Genomic DNA, 21,027 nt, shown 5'->3' with positions numbered 1-21,027 from the left:
ACATGTAATACAGTTCTTTATGTTGAGGAGTTTTTAATGACAATTTGATATGATTAATTAAGCTGTGTTTGGTAAGTTTCACTAAGCTGTCATCATAATTTGCTACTCTGTATCTACTTTTCTTTTCATCTGGTTTAATATTATTTTTGTATATGAAGTTTTGGGCTACGTAGCATAGACACATTGTTTCCAAAGTGGTACTCCTGTTTGGGTAGTATGTGTCCAGTAAATTGTTTTTCAAAATGTCTTGGCTGTTGGGATCATTTTTGGCTATTGTTTCTATGTCCTCATATGATTTGAGAGCTCTTTTTCTAGATTAAGCAGGACCAAAACTTAGCCATACTATATTGTCAGATTTTCCATACAGGGCAGTACTGGTTAAACGGTCTGCAGCTTCATAGGAGCCACATTCTCTATGAGAGAGTATTGCTATGCCTAAGCTGTACAATTTCTGTGATAGTGTTTTTGCCAGATGATATGTCATCCCAGAGGTCCTGAGGCTCTGTTTTCTCTGCTTTGGTTAAGTAGGTTGTGACATATTGTGCAACTGCAGTGGTTTTGCCTGCAATGTACTGCACATCTATGTTTGCATTCCATAGGAGGGCAATGATTGCATTGTAATCATTGATGTATTTTGATTCTTCTGTTCTTTTTATGTAATATGTGTTCTTAGGTGATTTACCTTTGACACTATGTCTAAGTGAAGACACGAAGTTGTTTATTTGACCTGTTGTTGAAACTGGTCTAGGGAAACCAAAGCAGCATTTGGTGTAGTATTTTCCTTTGTTTTTATATTTGCAACAACAATATTTCCCACATTTGTGTCTATGAAATTGTAAATTTTGTGCATGAAGGTCACTACGTGTTGTTTGTGAAGTGATTTCACAAGGGACATATTTTTGGATGAACTGCAAAACAGTGGCATCACTATCATGACCAAATTTAGGAGCATCTTTAATCCACAAAAGTATGTGGATGTGTGGTGCTCCTCTGGCTTGGTGTTCTATTCTCCATAAGAAGTGTTGCACTTCTCCGAGGGGAGGAACAGTTTTATTACAAATGAAGTGTCGCATAGCAATGAAGCGATGATGGAAATATGGATCTAGAGAGCAGAGTTCTCCTGGTGTTTTTATATCTATGTTTGTTTTGTTTTTGTTTGCTATGTGTAGGAAATGTGTAAATCATCCCAGGCATATTCTGCAAACCTTAATGTCACAAACCAAGTGGGTGGGCCAAGATTTCTTATCATAAAGCGTACATCATCGTGACATCTGAACCAGTATTCTGTTGTACCACGCATGTTTGCTAAAACATTTGTAATGCTTGACTGTAAAATCTCATCTTTTTCTTGCACTTTTTGTAGTAATTCCGTAGCTGACATATTTTGAAAATGGGTACCTGATTTCAATGTGTGTGCAGCTCTGTAGTTTTGCTAGTTCACTTTCATAGAAAAGGTGGATATGTATTCCACGTTTTGTCAGAATCTGGGGTCTTCAGAATACATTTGTAAAGAGCGGTAGTCTGATGCGGTTATCATCGTACCTTCCTCCTTTTCCATTAGGAAAGAGTAGAGGAAAGTTACGTGCTACTATACTTTGTTCCCATATGCTGATTGGAGATCCTTTGGCTTTTCGCATTTGGTACGTTTCCAGTGCATCATCTATGGTGTCTTTAGAGTGTAAGGGTGAATTGTATAATGGTCTAAAATATTGTATTCTCTAGCAGGATCTAGAAGTTAAAATTGACCAGTTTCTGATGACTCTTGAATTATTTCAGTGGTTTCTCTCAGGATTTCTTCAATATTAATTTCTCTGTAGTATTCATTGTTGTCTTTTAGATATTGCAGGGCTTGTCTAACTTTATGTAAGTCCACGAGTTGTTGCCAACATTTTTTGTCTTTTGTAGATACACGTTTACTAAGATAATTAAAGATTGATCTATTGGACGTTGCACTCCCAGAGTGTGTACATTATCTTTGAGATCTAATGGCAAATGAAATACTTTGCCACAAATGCCTTTTACTAATTAGGAGGGAGGTAGTTTTGCTGTTTTTGGTTGAAGGCGTATTATTTCTTGAAATGGGTGCACTGTTTGAATTGTGATGCTCTCTAATAAGTTGAGTTGTTGCAAGGGTTTTGCTAATGGGAATAATTACAAGTTATTTGTGATAGCACGTGAAGGTGTTTGGTTGTTGTCAAGGTTTGCAGTGCAGTAACTGCAAAGTATTAAGGGGTTAGTAATCTCATTTTTGTTTTCTGCTTTATGATAGAGAGCTAATTGCAACAATTTGGAATCTTCATTGTCTTCTATTTTGTACATTATGTCTACAGTTGTTGTGCTATTTTTATAAAAAAGCCCTGCAGCAACACAAACACACATGGTTTGGTACTTCAGCAGATGTACTTTTAAACTTTAATATTTCTTTTTTGTATGTGTGTAAAATAAGGTTGCCATCTATACAGTTGTTGCTAGTCTGTTGTAAATCTATTGCATTTTGTGAGTGGCTTTCAATTCCAAAATATTTTCTCTGGATATGTCTATTTCTTCGAGTAACTGTTTGGCTGTACCATGTAGAAGATTGTTATTTAAATTGGTAGTGCTAAAGCAGGACTTTTGGCATAGTACAATTTATGGACCAGATTTCTTATAGTTCAATGATGTGTTGATATCATTTTGATATGGTGGAATGATATTTTGCAAATAAGTCCACAAATACAGGCTAATGAATGTGCTTGTAGTCCTGTGTATTTGTGCACTGGACAGGGATCCATATTTTATAGTAGTTTAATTTTGAATTTGTCTTTGCCTTTCACGTACTGATTGAGGAACTGGCATAAAGATTAGAAAGATTTTTTGGCAATGTTACACATTGATGTGCACGGCCATTTGTAGACTGGACATATTGGTTCAATGGAATGGACAGGTGATACTGATTTTTCTGGGGATATTTTTTAGAGTTGCGTTTCTTGTTCCATAATGGTATTGTTGCATTTTTCATACCCTCGTCTACTACTATGTATGGCAATTGGGTTTGTTTGCTTTTGTTTGTATACTTCTTCATTGAAATATGGCTCTGTGCTTGTGGTGTGATTTCATTTACCTCCACAGATGTTTGTGAAGTTATCTTTGTTGATATTCCGTTTATTGAGAAGTTTTTTTGTAATTTAGTACTTTAGTTTTGTTATTGGTTTCATTCTGTTTAAAACTAAAATAAATAATTTCCTTTTCAGAAGGATTGCACTGTCTATGAGAGCTTCTAGGATTCATTTTCTACAGTAGGTTATAAGGGTTGTGCGTGATTTCTCTCCTATTTTTATAGGGTTCTGAAGGACTCTGGTGGAACATTTTTTGTAAAATAATTTTTTTGGCATGCTTACTTGCCGCTACATCAAGATTTATAGGTGCAGTGTTAACACTAGTGGTAGCTGCAGTCTTGTTAATCACTTTCTGTTTTGTTTTACATTTTGAAAGAGGAGGCAAACGTTCTATACTGGAATTTGTTTTGTTTCGCTTAATGACTGTATTAGCTGTTTTGTTTGAACCTTTAGTACAAATTCTGCTAGAGGTGGATGCTTATTTCAGATAGTTTTAGTTTGATTTAGTTTACTTTTGCATTGCTTTCTAAAGCGTTGTTTTTTGGTAGGCATTCTTTGGGGTCTGTTGGAGAAAAAAAGAAAGTGTGGGTTGGGATTTTGCGTAGTGTATGTGTGATGTTTGCATGTGTGTCTCAGTATGATGGTAAGGATGTATGTAGAGGTGTGTGATTGTGCAATGGGCTGCTACATCAGGTTTGGAAGGCTATTCTTGTATTTGTGTGTCACTATACTGGTGTTCAGATTGCAATAGAAAGTATGGAGCTGGTGAGGGGAAGCACTAATACTGAATCTAATGTTGCAGGGTTAATACAATTGTTTGTTCTATAATACTAGAATTCTACAGTGTGTGAGTAACAGTTAGTACATTACGGCAGTATTGCACTTACTTTTTTGGATGGGAAGATTATATTTCTTCTAAGTTCTCGTTCGTACTTCAGACAGTGCTGCTTTTCAGGAGAGTGGTCTTCACTGTAATTGTGAAAGAAAGAAGTTTGTAAATATGTGTGTTAATACCACTGTTGTTAATGTAGACATGGACTTCTTTGTTTTTGCAGTAGTAGTGCTTTCTGATAACTGTGCATAGTATGTACATGCACTTTTCTTTGCCTATGTGCATTCTGTATATTTTATTTAGAATCTGTGCTTTAGAAATGAATACAATAGTAAGTGGGCAGAGCACACTTGCCTTTGTAAGGCAGTGTTATTGGATGTTAGGAGATAGAAGAAATAATAGTATGCTTTGTTTGCTATTTCTGCATGGTAAATGGCAGGAACTGTATGGAAAAGAATGCAATGTATGTATTTGTGAAGGTATGGGAAATAAATCAGAAGGATTTGAAGGGGTCAGAAGCATAATACTCAGTAGGTGATTACTAAAATACTGGGCGATTCTGTGATGCTTGGAGATGGAAGAGTCTGAAATAAAGTAAGATGTTGCAAGGAAGGACCTGTAGCTTGTGTTGCAGACTGAAGGGAAGTGGGGGTTGTTGTATGTCTTGCTTTACAACACTGTACATAGTTGTAGATCATGTGATAGATATGACTGCACCTGTGCATAGTTGAATGTTGTTGTGAAATCTAGAACGGAATGGGCATCCAGTTGGAATGAGAGAGCTGTGTAGATAGGAAGAAGAGTTGTAGAGGCAGTGGAGTTGTTTCAGCTGAGAGCCTTTCAAATGATATTGACAATCTGTGTGCATAAATAAAGATGCATGTACTCATCCTGGCTGCGTGTAATTTTATAACACACTAGAAAGCCTTTTTCCATAATTATACTGTTATTTCTCCCATCTTTGAACATGTTAGATAGCTGTGTGTGTTGTGTCTGATACTAATATAGTCATTTGTAAAGGAAGTTGAAATGATAGAATGTATGTGAAATATGCAGAATGTATAGAAAGGAAATTGTATGTACATTTTATGCACTATAATGCATTAAATGCTATCATGGTTGAAATGTGGTTAAATACGTTGCAGTGGTTACAGAAATGATAGAACGAATGAAGAAAATAACAGTTTGCACATTGCAGTTAATAATATGGGTAAATAAAAATTTGGAGAGCAGACAACTTTTCAATTGGCACTTGATCACAGCAGACGAGAGAAATAACAGTAAGTTTGTTTTACAGGTTACACAGGGTAAGTGGCAGTTACTCTGTTTATATGCATTTATACAAGAGATGTACATGTGCCATACATGCCAATCCTCCCGATTTCACCAGGAGACTCCCCATTTTTCGTGAAAAATATAGTTATTTTTCACATTCTCCCGCCGAAAATACATCACTGCCCAATGCATTCTTATGACACAAATGTTGTCTCACAGTTTTTGGAGGAAATGTACCTCCCAGATGGGTCAGAATGTTGGCATGTATGATGTGCTGTGCAAAAAATATTCATACCTGTACTTTGTGTTCATGCATGTGGATGTGCATGAATCTGCAAGTAGAAATGTTGGAGAGTTTACTAGTAGTTTCTGTAGGTGCTTTGCAGTCACAGCGCAATTGTACTCGGAGTAATCAACATTACATCTAAAGTGCTGAATTGTGATGATGGAGTAAGCTGTAGAAGTCTTACATGTGATTGGTGGATGGTTGTGTTAACAGTAGCCAATGAGGGAATGGTGCAGAGAGTGAAGTGAAAAGGGTAGAAGGATTTCCCCAGTGTTACTTACACGCTCCATGGACACTGCAGATGTTCGCAGACAAGACATGCCACATCAGGGGCTTCTGAGTGTGAAATGGGAGTGTATTTTGAGGATTAGCCCATTAGGTGTTGAGGTTCTGCTTCATATCGAGAGAGGCTGTGTGTAGTGAAGATGGCGGAGCTGGAGAAAGTGAGGGTGGTTGTGCTTGGAGATATGTTTTTGAATGCTTTGGAGCAGTATGCAAAATGTAGGAATGTTGGAAATAATTTTGATGTAAAAGGAGGTGAGGTGGTGTGGAGCACTGTGTCTGGTTTCAATTTGCAGTCAATGGTAGATGTTTGCCAAGATATGGCTAGATTTAACAGTCCACATGTGGTTGTCCTGCACTGTGGTGCTTTTATTTGGGTTATGTCAGTGCCCCTGCTTTGTTAAAAGATCTAGAAAACTTGGTTCAGGCAGTAATCAAACTACTTCCAAATGCCAAGATATTTTTTTCTGGTTTGGTACCTAGGGCAATATGGGACAATAGTTCTGTTTTTGGTCCTCAGCAAAATGTTGGTACGTGTTTAATCAACCAAGGTATTTTTGCTTTTATGCTTAGAGCTGGCATGTTCTTTTGCAACAATGACAACATTGACCCTGGTAATGTTGATTACTGTCATGATGCCTACCCCCAAGGAGCCAGACCGGGCCCAGCAACCCCAAAGGCAGACATCATGTTCCCGAGGGAAGTCCCAGCGGCCCCAGGTAGGGGCCCTTTGGACTCAGTCCTGGCGCCTTTGGCGCCAGGCTCATGTTGGACAACAGTCCAGGCGCCATAGGCGCCAGGCTCTTAAAGGATGACTTTGTGTTAAGAAGTGCTTGGTGTGAACTTACCTGATGCAGACCGTGCTGCAACATCCAGGCCACCTAGAGGCCTGAATGGGACTATTTTACCTATGGGACTACTTTACCACACGGGTGTGGCCGGAGGAAGAATACATACCTTAGAGGAAGAATACATACCTGGAACTACTTTGAAGGCTATTTAAGCCACGCCCAAGCAGCAACTCACGCTTCGCGTTGTTCTGCACCTAGCAGCTGGACGCTCACCGTGTCTGCTCCTGCATCCGGACTCCAGCCACGCCTGACAGCATCCTGGAACACCTGTAAAGGGAGAAGAGAGGAGAACAGGAGAAAGAAGAGACATTACCTGCTTAATCCGCATTCAAGAGTCATCTCGCCGACGATCCTAAAGGGAAGACATTCATTTTTAAAAGCACATTGCATAGCTCGCTGCAGCGCAGCATTCCACTCACCTTTACTAGGCGCCTTCTTGCCCATCAGCGACCATCTGGATCTTCCGCCGCATTTCAGCGCCTAAAGGAGAAAAAGACAAGAACAAAGGTGAGCTAGGGAAGAGAATAAGAAAGGCTTAATTTCCACCATAAGACTTACCTGTTGGGTCAATCCCTCTTCACTTCGGGTCGGCGCCGTTTCTTCGGCATTTCCGAACCCCGGCCCCTAAGGGGAAAAAGACATTAGCATTAGTGAGCGAATGCAAGGACCTTAGCGGAACGCTCATCTAAGACTTACCTGATATTTATTGGGACATCTCTTCTCACTTCGGGTCGGCGCGTATCTTCGGCATTTCCGAACCCCGGCCCCTAAGGGGAAAAAGACACAAGCATTAGTGCATCAATGCAAGAACACTAGAGGAACCACTCATCAAAAACTCACCAGAATTTTCCTTCGACGGTTCCATTCCCTAACTCGGAATCTTCATTCAGCACCTGAAATAGAGAAAACAGACAATGGTTTTTTAAAGCTTGAACTTGCAACAGAATTCTTACGATACCTTACCGGAAAAGTCAAGCGAACTTGAACTCTCACCAATCCGAGATCCAGTGATGTAACTGGATAACAACGCGCCCCTGCATCAGAAGCAGGATGGAGAGCTCGTCCTTTCAGACCCTAAGGTGAGACTTCACGGGGAATCGCAGAAGGTTTTCGTGGAGGGTGAGAAGGGGAGTGGGAGGCCTACGCATTATACCGCAGATTGTTAATGCTCCCTTTTCACACACAGAAGAATATTTCTACGAGCCAGACAAGCCAGATTTGGGGGTTCGGTCCATTCCATCTTCCGAGTCCTGCGCATCACCCTAGAAGAGGCCACAGCAATCCAAACCAGGCCAGCGCCTCCGTGGGAGTTAGGTGAGCGTTACAATTACTTTAAAGAAGATTGCATGTCTTCATCTTTTGTGGGAAATGCCATGCTGTTTTGGAACATAAGGGTTGCTTTGGAGAAGCTAATGTGAAGATTTTTGGAGGAAAAAAATACTAAATAAAAGGTGTTTCTGAAGCATCTGCAAAAAAAACCCCAAAAAAGGCTCTTTTCAGAGACAACCTCAAAGGGGAAATGGGGCACACTATTTAAATTTTAATTCCCCACACTCAGATTTTTCGATGTGTCCGGGGACACCCACGCTGTCCCTGAACATTTCGGATACCAAGAAAGAGCAAAAAAAATTCCAAAGAGTATGCAGATCGCCAGGGACATAGTGTGGGACATGTGCAAGGCTGAACTTTCCCAGGAAAATACCTTGGATTGCTGAAAAAACACTTTTTAGGTGTCCGGGGACCTGGACAGTGTTTGTTACGCTTAGAACATGATGATGTCAAGAACACGGTGGCGAATGGGACGGCTGCCTTAGGACACCAAATGCACTGGATCTGGTCTACCATGGTTGTGGGTGTTCTACGGACAGTGTTCCTGTCCCCGAACTAATTAAAAGTGCGACACACATGCAGCTGACAGTTGCGGACAGGCACGATGTTTCGTAGGGGTAATGGTGGGCTCCGCATGCGTGCGGATGTTCCACTGACAGTGTTCAGGTCCCCGAACAAAACAAATGTGCGTCACAACTTTGCGGACAGGTGGACGGGCTATGTGTTCTACGGACATATTCATTCTGGTTACGGACAATGCGAACAGGGGGAATGTTCTTAGGACACTTTATTTTGCATAGCTACGAACATGCGGACGTCTTTAGTGTTCTGCAGAGACCCCCATTTTGACTACGGCCAATTCAAACATGCATACTGTGCTTAGGACACAAAAGGTACATGTGGAACAGTGATATTTAATTTTATCTTTTATATGGTCCTCCACAAAGTTTTTTAAAAGAATGAAATGTTTCATTAACAGATCCATTTTAGCTCCATTCACTGCAGAGGATTTTCTAACGTCTCTCTTGGAATATTATTTGTAATGTCTGTATGGTCTGTTAAAAAAAATAATTGTTAAGTACACATAAAGTAATGGGTATTAATTGGCTTATATAGAGAAGTGTAGTGTCTACCATTAGTATCACTGCCTTCACTGATTTCGTCCAGAGGAAAATGTTCTTCCAGCCATTCCAAAGTACTGGACATTTCTGTTTAAAAAAAAATAATATTAGTTTTAGTGTACCTAATACAGAAAGTGTATAAATATATACAATAAATGTAGTGTACCCACTAGTTTAGTGCTAAATTTTGCTGTTACTGCTGCGTAGGTGTCCTGTTGATTTTTGTTGTGCAATTTCTGTGAGGTAATTCTGTTGAAGGCATATTTATTGTGTTTTGGTAAATTCCACTATGTTGCATATCCTATGTAACTGGACTGTTAGTGTCTTACATACACAGTTTCACTTCTTATTTATTATTGAATGTAATTTATTTATGTGCTGCTTTTTCTACATCTTTAGTGTTTTTTTTGTGATATAACAACGTAAGATACCCCCTGAGTTTTTTGATAGTGTTGATGTTGTCTCAGTCCGTCTGCGAACAGGCGCATGGTCCGCGGATATGGGACCACTAGCGCAGGTAGGGGGTTCAGTATGTTCTGTGTTATATGTATATAAACTAAGGGCATCCTAGTAAACATTATCAAATTTACATTATCTATATACCTTTATTCAGTGAAAAAACTTTGTTACAGGAACATTATGGTTAAGTTGCGCTACTAAAAACCTATAAAATTCTGTGAAAAAAACATTGTTAAAGGGACATTATGGTTCCAAGTAAAACCGAAAAACCCCTGAAATTCGCCAGTTATGGTAAGCTAAGCAACCATAACTCACGCCACCACTGTGCACTGCTAAGACTAACACCCAGGACATCAAAGATGACATCACAAATGTCATTGATGACATCACTGATGACATCACATGTGCATTTACTTTTCATGAAAAGTCTGTACAAGGGATTCTTATTATAATGTTGACAAAAAAGTGTCAAGGATCATTGTAATAAATATCATGAAGTACGTAGTGCATTAACCAATGCATTGATATAAATAGCATTCTATTATGAAGTTCTTTCCAGTATACTAAGCTACTCGTGTAGAAACATAGGCATTGTGTGCAGCATACATGATGGAGGTGCAATATTCATAATCTTGCCATGTTGAATAGTGAAATTATAAATGCTTTCTTATTAGAGTTTTGTATACTGTGAAACATGTAATAAGTATCTAATAAAACCCACATACTACATAATTGCATTATTACACACAAAACACAAAGAGACAACAGAATATACAAATATGATGTAACTAGACCGTAAGGAAAGTACTGTGAGTACAAAGTAAACAAATATGAGCATATCCAGGGAAAGTGCAGTAATAAAAAAACAGCAGAACTATAACAAAGTGTTGATAACCTTACTGATTATCTTCATGCATAGAAAGCATTGCTGTCTTTCAAGTTTGTGCCTTTCCCTATGTATATTTTTCATATGCTGTGAGTGGACCATAAGGGAATTACTGTAAATACATATTTGAAGGATAAGTCTACAAATATAGTACCTTTTGAATTTTTAGTTCCTTAGTGTTACCGAAGAAAACCATGTGGCCTACATATGGCAGTAAAGGAAAAAAGAGGGGGCCAGACATGTGATGTCATCATTGATGTCATCAATGGCATTTGTTATGTCATGTTTGATGTCCTAGGTGTTAGTCTTAGCAGTGCACGGTGGTGGCGCGAGTTATGGTTGCTTAGCTTACCATAACTAGCGAATTTCAGGGGTTTTTCGGTTTTGCTTGGATCCATAACGTCCCTTTAACAAAGTGTTTTTACTGAATATATATATATATATATATATCATTAAAGAAACTTAAGTTGAAGTGAAATCAAGATGATGATTTAATGCAACAAAACCCTTGAAATTCAATAAGTACTGGAAGTTACACCACCTTAACTCTGGACCCTTCAATTGTGCAGTACATGAGCACACTATTGACATCACTGACGACATCACTTATTACATCACCAATGGCATCATTGGAAACTAGAGTACACTGATGACAGCCAATGCCTGTGGCCTCAATGCCTGGGATATGGCCAAAGGCCATACCCCACTGCCTACCAAGCCAACAAAAATTGTCACTGGGCCTGGCCACACTCCGCAACCATGGCGAGCCTGTGGGCCCTTGGCAATGGCCTGCATGCCTGGCCACACTAGTTACACTGCTCTGTGTATGGCCTTCTTCCAAGCCGCAGGCCCCACCCAGTCATTCCCATATAACCACTGGGCCCGGCCGCCATAAGGGGTCAGTGGACAAACTGTGTTTAAAGGGATTATACGTATAAATTGGCCTAATTAAAGCATATGAAATTCATTGAGAAAATGTTCTTAAAAGGGTGTTTTGTTTGCAATGATGAATAAAATCTAATAAAGGATTCAGTTATAGTTTTTAAACCACTATAAAGCTCCGGCTTCCCGCCATCAAAAAACAATGATCACTTGGCCACCATCATGTACTGTTCTTGCTGCCACATATGCTGGAGCTTGACTGTGACTGCTTTTTTCACCGGCATGTTGAGACTTTCACAGGTATCCTTTCTTCTGTGGATATGGAAGTGCAGAGGAAAAGGTTTAAATGTGTTCCCTGTGCCCAGAACATATCTTTCCAATTTTTTGGGTCTGGTGCTAATGTTATATTATTGATAAATGTTTTGCTTAGCTTCCAACCTAATTGATATAATTGCAAAGTTGGATCATGTCAGACGCGACCTTGAGCCTGGCATTTTCATTTGTAATTGTAATTGGTTATTTGTACAGTGCTTATACACAAGTGAGGTGCTTCAAAGCACTTCATGGGGTAAGGGAACAAAGGAATACATTAGTAATTCTTAGGCCTTGAAGTTCCCAAATGATCAAACAAAAAAGTAACTAGTTTACTAGGTCTGACAGCATTTCTACGAGTGCAATGCATGGAGTGTATCAGACTCAACCAGATAAGGCAGGGGAGACAAATGGGGGATAAGACAGAAACTCACTAGGCCTAGTAAATTTAGGTTATGCAAGGGTACAGACGGAGATGCAAGGGAGGGGCAGGGGGACAAGTGTGCCCAGTCCAGTAGGGCCCAGGGTTAAGTGCGGAGAGGTAACCCCTCTCAAGGAGCGTATGCTGAAAGTGCAGTGGCCGGAGGCAAGTGCACAGACAGGCTGGGTAGCCTGGGACCTGTGTGACTCTGGCAGTGAGCCAGGTGACCAGTCAGTAAAAGCTGAACAGAGTTAGGGGAGGGATGAAGAAGTGAGGCAGGAGAGAAAGAGAGAGGAGGTAAGCAAGGGAGAGGGAGCGAGAAAGAGGAAGAGAGGAGTTTTTCGGAACTTAAGGGGCTCCGGCTCAAGGTGGAGAGAGGCAGGGAGTCTGCTCAAGAGGGAGGCACCAGCAGAGGATAAAGATCTACCCCAAAATCTCTACTTGGAAAAACAGCTCATATGCAGAGAGTTGGAGGAAGCCGACTGGAGGTCTCTAGAAGAAGAGTATTTAGGAAGAGAGCGTTGCAGATAGAGTGGGCCCAGGCCCCAGAAAGCCTTGTGGTCAATGCAGAGGGTCTTGAACTTGATCCTAGCAGCCACGTGGAGCCAGTGGAGGGATTTCAGCCACAGAGAGATGCAGTCCCTGGGCTTGAGGCCAAGGAAAAGTCTTGCAGTTCTGTTCTGGATGAGTTGTAGCAAACGGAGAGTGGAAGCAGGAAGATTGAGAAAGAGGCTGTTGCAGTAGTTCAGCCAAGAGAGAACCAGAGCTCTGGAGACAGTGAGCCTTCGCAGAAAGGTGAGAAAAGGTAGAGTGCCTCTGAGGATTTGAAAAATGACAGTTCTATGCTCCTTATAACACTGAGAAAAGGTCAACCAAAAAAAGAGAAAAAGTAAACTGCAGGTCCCAGACAAAATCCTGCAGAAAACAAGAGTCGTCAAACATACCTGAACTTCATGCCAGTCAAATATTTTACACCAGTCAATATTGTTCCTGTTATCTAGCCCCTCATCTCTCTCGCTGGAAAGCGAACGCAGTTACCTGGGTGATACTGAGGACCTTCAATTGAGAGAGTGTCAGTGTGCAGGTGGCTGAGAGTAGAGTGCCCCCACCTAGTAGCCACCCAGCCTTAGAAAGAGCATTTTTCTCATAGCTCTCAACTCACCCGCTATTGGCAGGTGTCACCCGCCTTGTAAAGGGCTGAATCACCCGCCAATCCCTCTGCACGCCCATTCATTCCAATGGGCGTCTCACCCGCCAAAAGCAAAATCGGGTGATTTCACCCGCCTTTGCAGTACAAATGGTTGAGAGCTATGATTTTCTTCAGGCTGCATGTGGCACTGTAGAGAACCTCTCTACCCCCCACTCCTTAGCTAGTCCTATGCTCATCTGGGAAACAACTGTATGTAGCACCCATCCTCCTTATGGCGTCAGGGGAAGATAGTGGACCCATAGTGGTGGGGTGGTTGGAGGTGTGCGTGTCTGTGTGTCGGGGCGAGTTTGGTGGCAATTGCCCATGCCAGTGTGTTTATGCCATAACATAAGTCATAGAAAGCAATTTAAAATGGAGCACTTGATTCCAGCGAAAAACAAATGAGAGGTTTTCACATGCCATCAAAATCTGTCCTTGTTTAGACAGTCAATGATGGGCATGCCTCGGTTCCTGCAGTTTAACTCCCTAGCAACAGGCGGGTTATGGATGGCCTCGTTGTCAAGGCTACTTCCGGGGTCACGCTGTCATGGCGTCTCGGTGATCTTTGCCTCTTCTGAGGGCGGAAAAACGCTGCGACCCAGACTGTGGACTGGGAGCAGCTGGCGCGTGACGGGCTCAATTGCAGGCCTTCAAGTGCAAAGCACGAGGAAGGTGTTGAGGCGCCGCTTCTACCTGAAGCGTCCCCTCGGAGAAGGCCATGCTCGCGCAGGAATGATACGCGGGAGCCGGGGTGTCATGCAACCTCTTTTATTCAACTCTTCGGCGGAACTGCCGAACCTGCCCTCGTCCCTCTCCTTCCCCTGACGTCACGTCCGGGACGTCATGTCCTGTGGGACCCAACAGGGGTCCGCCCACACAACGATGTGGGCAATCTGACATCTCCCCACTTTTTATCATGCGAGTTGAGGGGCTCCCCTCTTACCCTATCTCCTCGATGAGTTGCGTCGGCTTCATGAGACTCCTCTGCGGTCGTGTTGTCTTGATCGGGGTCGGTTCGTCCCAGGCGAGTGTGGGGAGGGGCGCCTCACCTTCTGACTCTTCCCCGTCTCCTTGGTACGCTTCTTCGCGTGGTCTGTCCTCATCGCTATCTCAGTCCCAGGTCCATTGGCCTGCTGGAGTCAGTCTGACTCGTTTGAAGTGCGAGCTGTTCCTGGTTACCGTTGAGCGGTCGTCTCTTTGTGCTGTGACCATAGAGCCCTTCTTGTGTGTCACGACCAGAGGCGTGGGTGCAAAGGTGGCTTCTTCTTTCCGGTTCTGGGGTTGCCTGAGCCATACTTCGTCTCCTGGTTGCATTATGTTCTCCCGAGCTCTTCTTTTCCTGTCTGTGATCTCTTTTGTCTTTGCTTTCCTCGCGGTGTCATTTGCTTGCGCTTCTTGTTCAAGCGGTGTCAGATCTTGTGATCTCGGGTCTTCAGGTAGTCGCGTGGTGATCGGTCTTCGGAACATCAGGTCTGCGGGGCACACTCCCGTCGTGCTGTGGGGCGTGTGCCTGTATTCTCGTAGTAATTGATTGAGGGCCTGTTCGAATGGCTTGTTTTGCACATGGGCTATTTGGAGGGTCCTCTTTATATTGGCCATGAACCTCTCGACCATACCGTTGGCCTGTGGCCATCGGGGGTTATGTGTCGATGTTGAAACCCCATGTACTTTGCGAATTGCTGAAAGTCTAGACTTATAAATGTGGGACCGTTGTCGGACTTTATGATCTTGGGGATGCCATAGGCAGAGAGCATCCTGTCAATAGCTGGAATGACACATGCTGTGGCACTGCTCTCTACTATTTGGGCGTCCGGGTATCTTGAATGTTCGTCTATAAGTACGACCACGTGTGTCCCATTGTTCAGTGGTCCGAATAGGTCTATTGCTAGCTCTTCCCACACTTTGTTTGGCAGCGGTGAAGATTGTAATGGGTTTGGGTGCGGCGGGGGCGCCTCTTGCGCACATACGTGGCAATTTCCCACTATGGTTTCCACCAAGCGATCGAGTTGAGGGAACCAGACTTTCTGGCGAAGGAGGCGCTTTGTGGCGACTACGCCTCTGTGTCCTTCATGCGCTAGGTGTACTATCCTCTCCCGGAGCGTTCTCGGGATGATGACCTTGCAACCTTTTAGTATGATGTTGTCCTCTACCACGGTCAGCTCTTCCCGGACTTGATCCAGCCACTTGATGTCTTCCCTCGTAGTGTCCGATTCACCTCTGGCTTGATGTTTCATGAGGGCCGTCTTGTCCATCTGTAGGCAGTGTCGGGCGATTTGCAGCACTGGGTCTGCCTCTGATTGTATCGATAGCTCCAGCCACCCTACTGGGAGTGGTTGCAGGTGATGTATGATGTAATTTATGTATGCGTCCGCTATGGACGGTTGAGATGCCGTCGTGGGCATGGGATGCCGAGAGAGATAATCCGCTGGGTTTTCTTCCTTTCCTGGCCGGTGCTGTATGTGGAACCTGTAGTCCTGTAAGCGGAGGCCCCATCTGGCAATTCTCGGTGGCATCCTGGCCTTCGGGCTGCCGTATATGGTAAGTAGTGCCTGGTGGTCCGTGATGATGGTGAACTCCTTGCCAAACAGGAAGAGATGAAAATATTCACAAGCCCAGATGACCGCGAGGCTCTCTTTTTCGGCCTGAGAGTATGCCTGTTCTGTGGTCGTCAGGCTCCGGCTGGCGTATGCTACCACATGCGTGATGTGTGGCTCCTTGTGATCTTTCTGGGTCAATATGGCGCCGAGTCCCACCGGGCTGGCATCCACTATTAGTTCGGTGTCACGGCTGGCGTCAAAGTATGCCATGTCTTCTGCCTGTGCGATGGCCTTCCTTATCGCTTTGAACGCTGCTTGACACTCCTTCGACCATGTGAATGGCGTGTCCTTCCGGGTGAGTAGGCGTAGGGGATTACTGACTGTGGCGTAGTCTTTCAGGTATCTGGAGCAATAGCTGGCTAGTCCTAGAAACGACCTGAGGTCGGTGGTGTTCACGGGGGGCGTGGCTGAGTTGAGGGCCTCTACTTTTTCCGGGTCGGGTCTCATGCCTTTATCCAAGAAGATGTGCCCGAAAAACCTCAGAGATCCTTTCGAGAACTCGCACTTGGATTTGTTCAAGGTTAGCCCTGCGTCGTCCAATGCTTGGCATACCCTTTGTAGTGCTAGGTCATGTTCTTCCTGTGATTTGCCGTAGACCAGGACGTCGTCCGAATAGTTCAGACAGTTGGGGACGTGTCTGATGACTTTGTGAATCTCCTCCTGAAAGATCTCGGCGGCCGAGGATATGCCAAAACTGAGTCTTTTGTATTGAAACAGGCCGAGATGCGTGACGAATGTGGTGATGTAACGGGATTCCGGTGCGATTTCAATTTGGTGGTATCCTTTTGTGAGGTCTAACTTGGAGAAAACTCTCGCCCCATGAAGAAGGTGAATCATGTCCGTGATCCTGGGCGCTTGATGCCTCTCCCTTTCGATGGCTGTATTGGCTCTGCGCATATCTACGCATAAGCGTATGGATCCTTCTGGTGACTTCTTGGGGACGGGGACGATGGGCGATACCCATGGCGTCGGGCCCGACACCGGTTCTATGACATTCATTTTGATGAGCTTGTCCAACTCCTCTTCCACCTGTCTCTGGATATTGAACGGAATGCCTCGATAGTGTTGGGCCACTGGTTTGACCTGAGGGTTGATGTGGAGGTGTACTTTCCGGTTTCGCAGCTTGCCTAGGCCGGTGAAGAGTTTTGGGAATGATTGTTCGATTGAGTACGGTTTTGTAAAGTACTTGTGGGCCATCAGCTAGTATAAGATGTGTACTAGTCCCATGTCTACTGCTGTCCGGAAGCTCAGTATACATCCGCTGTTGGCTTCTGTGTCTAGAATGTACAGCGGGATCTTTGCTGAGTGTCCTTTGTGTGTGCATCTGGCTGTGATCATGCCTTTGCATGGCAGGGGTGTCGTGGAGCCATAGGGGTATATGTCTACCGTGGCCTTTCTGATCTTTGGCTGTGTGGTCAAGGACTGATATGCGCTTTCACTGATAATGTTGACCGTCGCTCCGGTATCCACGAGAAACTTCAGTGGGGTGTCATTCACCTGAAGTGTCAAAATGGGGCTGTGTTGGGTGGCCGCCGTGTTGTCCTGTAGGGCCCATACGTAACCTTTCCTTCTCTGATCCTCATCTGACGAAGGGGTGTCAGTACTGGTGGGGGATCTGGTCTCAACGTATCTTACAAAACGCCGCCTGTGTGATCGTCTCATGTCCTCTGACGAACGTTTATCTTCGCGTGTGTATCGGCTTCTGCGGTCGCTGTCTTCTTTCCTGGCGCGCCGTCTTTCGCTGTCCACTGCAGGTCTGGGCGGGCTCTGTGGGGTGGGCCGGCGCCTTTCTTGGTAGCGATGTTTGGGAGTTGCGTGGGTTGGGGCGTTCTTACACATGGCTCTGTAATGGTCCATTCCCCCGCATGCGGCGCACTTTTGCCCTACAGCCGGGCATGTCCCTGTGTGTGGGTATTCATAACCACATTTAAAACATGTGTCATCGGGGTGTTTGTTGACTTGATTTGGGTGGGTATACAGTTTATTGATCGACTCGGTGTTGTCACTGGGTTGGTGTATGGACACTTTTCCTAGGCTGTCCAATTGCGAGTCCACTGCTGCTTCCATGACGGCCAGCGCCAGGATTTCTTCTAGCGATCGTTGTTTCTGTAGGAGCTGTTTACGAAAAGGCTGTGATAGGCATCCAGCTATTACTTGGGACCTGAGCGCCTCTTCATTGGAGTATCTATGGAATTCGCAATGTTTCAGTTTGATGCGGAGGCGCATCACAAAACTGTCTATTGATTCCCCTTTTTCCTGTCTTGTTGTGTGGAACATGTGGCGCTCATAATCCACGTTTGTATGTGGTGCAAAGTATTCGGACAGCTTGGCTTGTAGCTCCCCGCATGTGACTGTTTCAACATTCAGCAGCTCCCCCGCAATGTCTCTTACCGCTGGTCCCACTGCCATGAACAGTGTGTTTTTCAGTCTCGTGTCGTCCGTCAATCCTATGGCACCTGTGTAGAACTTGAAGTCCCGTAGCCATATGTTCCATCTGGGCCCCAGATTGGAGGTATCTCTGATTTCAAATGGGTTGGGCATGTGCATGACTTGGGCTGCTCCCTCCTGGTGTGCATGCTGGCTGTTGTCCTGTGCTGTGTCAGCATTTCCAGGCGCCGGTCCTACCCCGCCCGAGGAGGACGCTGGCGTGGTCGCCGTGTCCGACATGACTGCGTAGCAGTGAAGAGTTCGTGTGTCGATATGCTGCGGCACCTGGGACTGTGCTTGGGCAGCTGCAGCAGCCCTTCTGCTGTGTGAGGTGAATTACCTTCCCCACCTCACCGCTTCCTTGTGGCGTGGCCTTATTTCTTGGCCTGCGCAGCCTCACTCCGCACCGTGGGAGGGGGTTGTTTCCTGTGGTGCCACTCCCCCGTTTCCTGCCGTCACCGGGCGCGCCTGCACGCTTCGCGTGGGCACCCGTGTGTGGAGTTCGGGCCTTTGTCACGCAGGAGGCGGGGTCGCGCGTAGTCAGAGCTCCTGTGATTCTGGAGCGCCCATGTGCCGTGGGTGCCCGTGTGAGGAGTACGGGCCTTTGTCACGTGGGAGGCGGGGCCGCGCGTAATCAGTGCTCCCGTGATTCTGGTGCGCCCGTGTGCCGAATCCGGGCCTTTGTCATGCGGGAGGCGGGGCCGTGTAGAGTCGGCCGCCGTGCCCGAGGCGCGCCGACGCGCTGAACTGCTCGACCGCAGACCTCGGCACGGTGCCAGCGGGAGTCTGTGTCCGCTCGTCGCCAGTGTTGAGGCGCCGCTTCTACCTGAAGCGTCCCCTCGGAGAAGGCCCTGCTCGCGCAGGAAAGATACGCGGGAGCCGGGGTGTCATGCAACCTCTTTTATTCAACTCTTCGGCGGAACTGCCGAACCTGCCCTCGTCCCTCCCCGTCCCCTGACGTCACGTCCGGGACGTCATGTCCTGTGGGACCCAACAGGGGTCCACCCACACAACGATGTGGGCAACCTGACAGAAGGCAGCAGCGAATCTGAAAGCCTCTCACCTTTCAAACACCCTTCCTGTCACAGACTACAATTTATTTTTGTTTTCTCCACTGCTCCTGAGTAAACCACCCATGGCGCTGAATGCTATTTTTCTTTTTTTAAGACAACTGGGCGGTTTACTGCCAAATGTAACTTTCTACGAAAGCTATGCCGGGTGTCAGAAATAAGTGCGAATGAGTCCCAGCAGTTCATCATCCTCATGAGATTGGATCCGTGACCCGACTATCGAGCAGTCATGTCTGGGACTCAGTGTGCACAAGGACACGGGCAGTGGCGGTGCAGACTACGACGATCAAGTGACGCAACTACTAGAAAATGTTAATACATAAAACAATCTTTTTCTTGAACTTAATTATATTTGGGTTGACACATTTTATTATTGCTCGCCTATTTATCGAAGCTACGTCACGCTGCTTTAAGTCCTCCTGTGTGCTGCACGGGGCAGTATTGGCGCGAGGAAGAGGGTGCACGGCTGGACCTAGGGTTAAAGAAGTGATAAGGTTAATGGGCATAAAGATGGCACCTGTAAAATTAAGCAAACATTTCAAGTGTTTTCAAATTACGAAATTAAATGGAGCATTCTTGAATCTAAGAACTGGTTGCAGGGTTGGATTGGCACTCGGGCTTTCGGCCCGTGGCTGGGGCGAAAGCGTCCCTGTAGAGTGGGGGTCGGTTTCTAGACATGCCTGGGCCGGTTTGAAAAAAGAAAATTGAAGAAAAAAATATATTTTTTTTCTTCAATTTTCTTTTTCTTCCAAAAAGCCTTTCATCCTTCTAAGGTCGATAAATGAGTACCAACACAGGTTGGGTGATATTGTATGCATATTTGTTCTATACAAATAGCTTAAGCGTAAGTGCTATACAATAACATTATCATTTGGCCTTGGACGTCTGCTTGGATTCACAGTCATTTTGTGTACTTTTCTGTAGTTAGGAACAATGCTATTTGATGCCACTTCCTGTTTTGTCAAGGGGTGAAAGGTCGTGTTTCATTGCTTCCCGGGATGTCACTTTGGGGAGGGGTCAAATGACATCACGTCCGGTGATGTCATCAGAGGTCAAGGGTCGTGAGGCGAGGGGTGGGCCACTTTTTTTTGGGGTGACCAGGCCTATTTCTTGTCCCAGTCTGACCCTGTGCTGGTTCTCTCACGTTCAGACATGAAGCTGTCTATATGCTATAGGACTGGTGATCGAAAGCAAGCTGACCATGTTTTAATAAACCACACGCCTTCGGCTGTACTGACTAGTAAAATCCCGCCAGCCCTAGGTAGCAGCCTCAGGGAAGCAAAGGGTTCAGGGCCGTTTTCAGTGGTTGTAGCCTGGCGGGAACAGATTTCTTACCGTTAGTACCCTGGTAGCAGCCTCAGGGAAGCAAAGGGTTCAGGGCCGTTTTCAGTGGTTGTAGCCTGGCGGGAACAGATTTCTTACCGTTAGTACCCTGGGGGTTTGAACCAGGTTGCTAAGAGCATATTTTTGAGTGGGAAAAATGGGCCACTGGTGAACCGTTTTGGCCCTACAAGAAAGCAAACCTTACTTAATATGGCTGCCATGGAAATTCAGCCTGTGACCCATCTCCATTTCCATGGCAGCGTTGATGTAGTTGATCGGGGGAGGAAATAGCGGTGGGGAGGCACTAATGGAGGTGGATGCAAGGAGGTGATTGTTGGCGGTACGGGGTTGGGGTCGAGAGAAGCCAGTGGCTCTCAAAGGATTGGTGGT

This window comes from Ambystoma mexicanum, chromosome 14, assembly GCF_040938575.1.
Source record: "Ambystoma mexicanum isolate Mex_15411 chromosome 14, UKY_AmexF1_1, whole genome shotgun sequence".
Classification (NCBI taxonomy): domain Eukaryota; kingdom Metazoa; phylum Chordata; class Amphibia; order Caudata; family Ambystomatidae; genus Ambystoma; species Ambystoma mexicanum.
The sequence above is the reverse complement of the archived record's forward strand: the minus strand, read 5'-3'. Positions refer to the sequence as shown.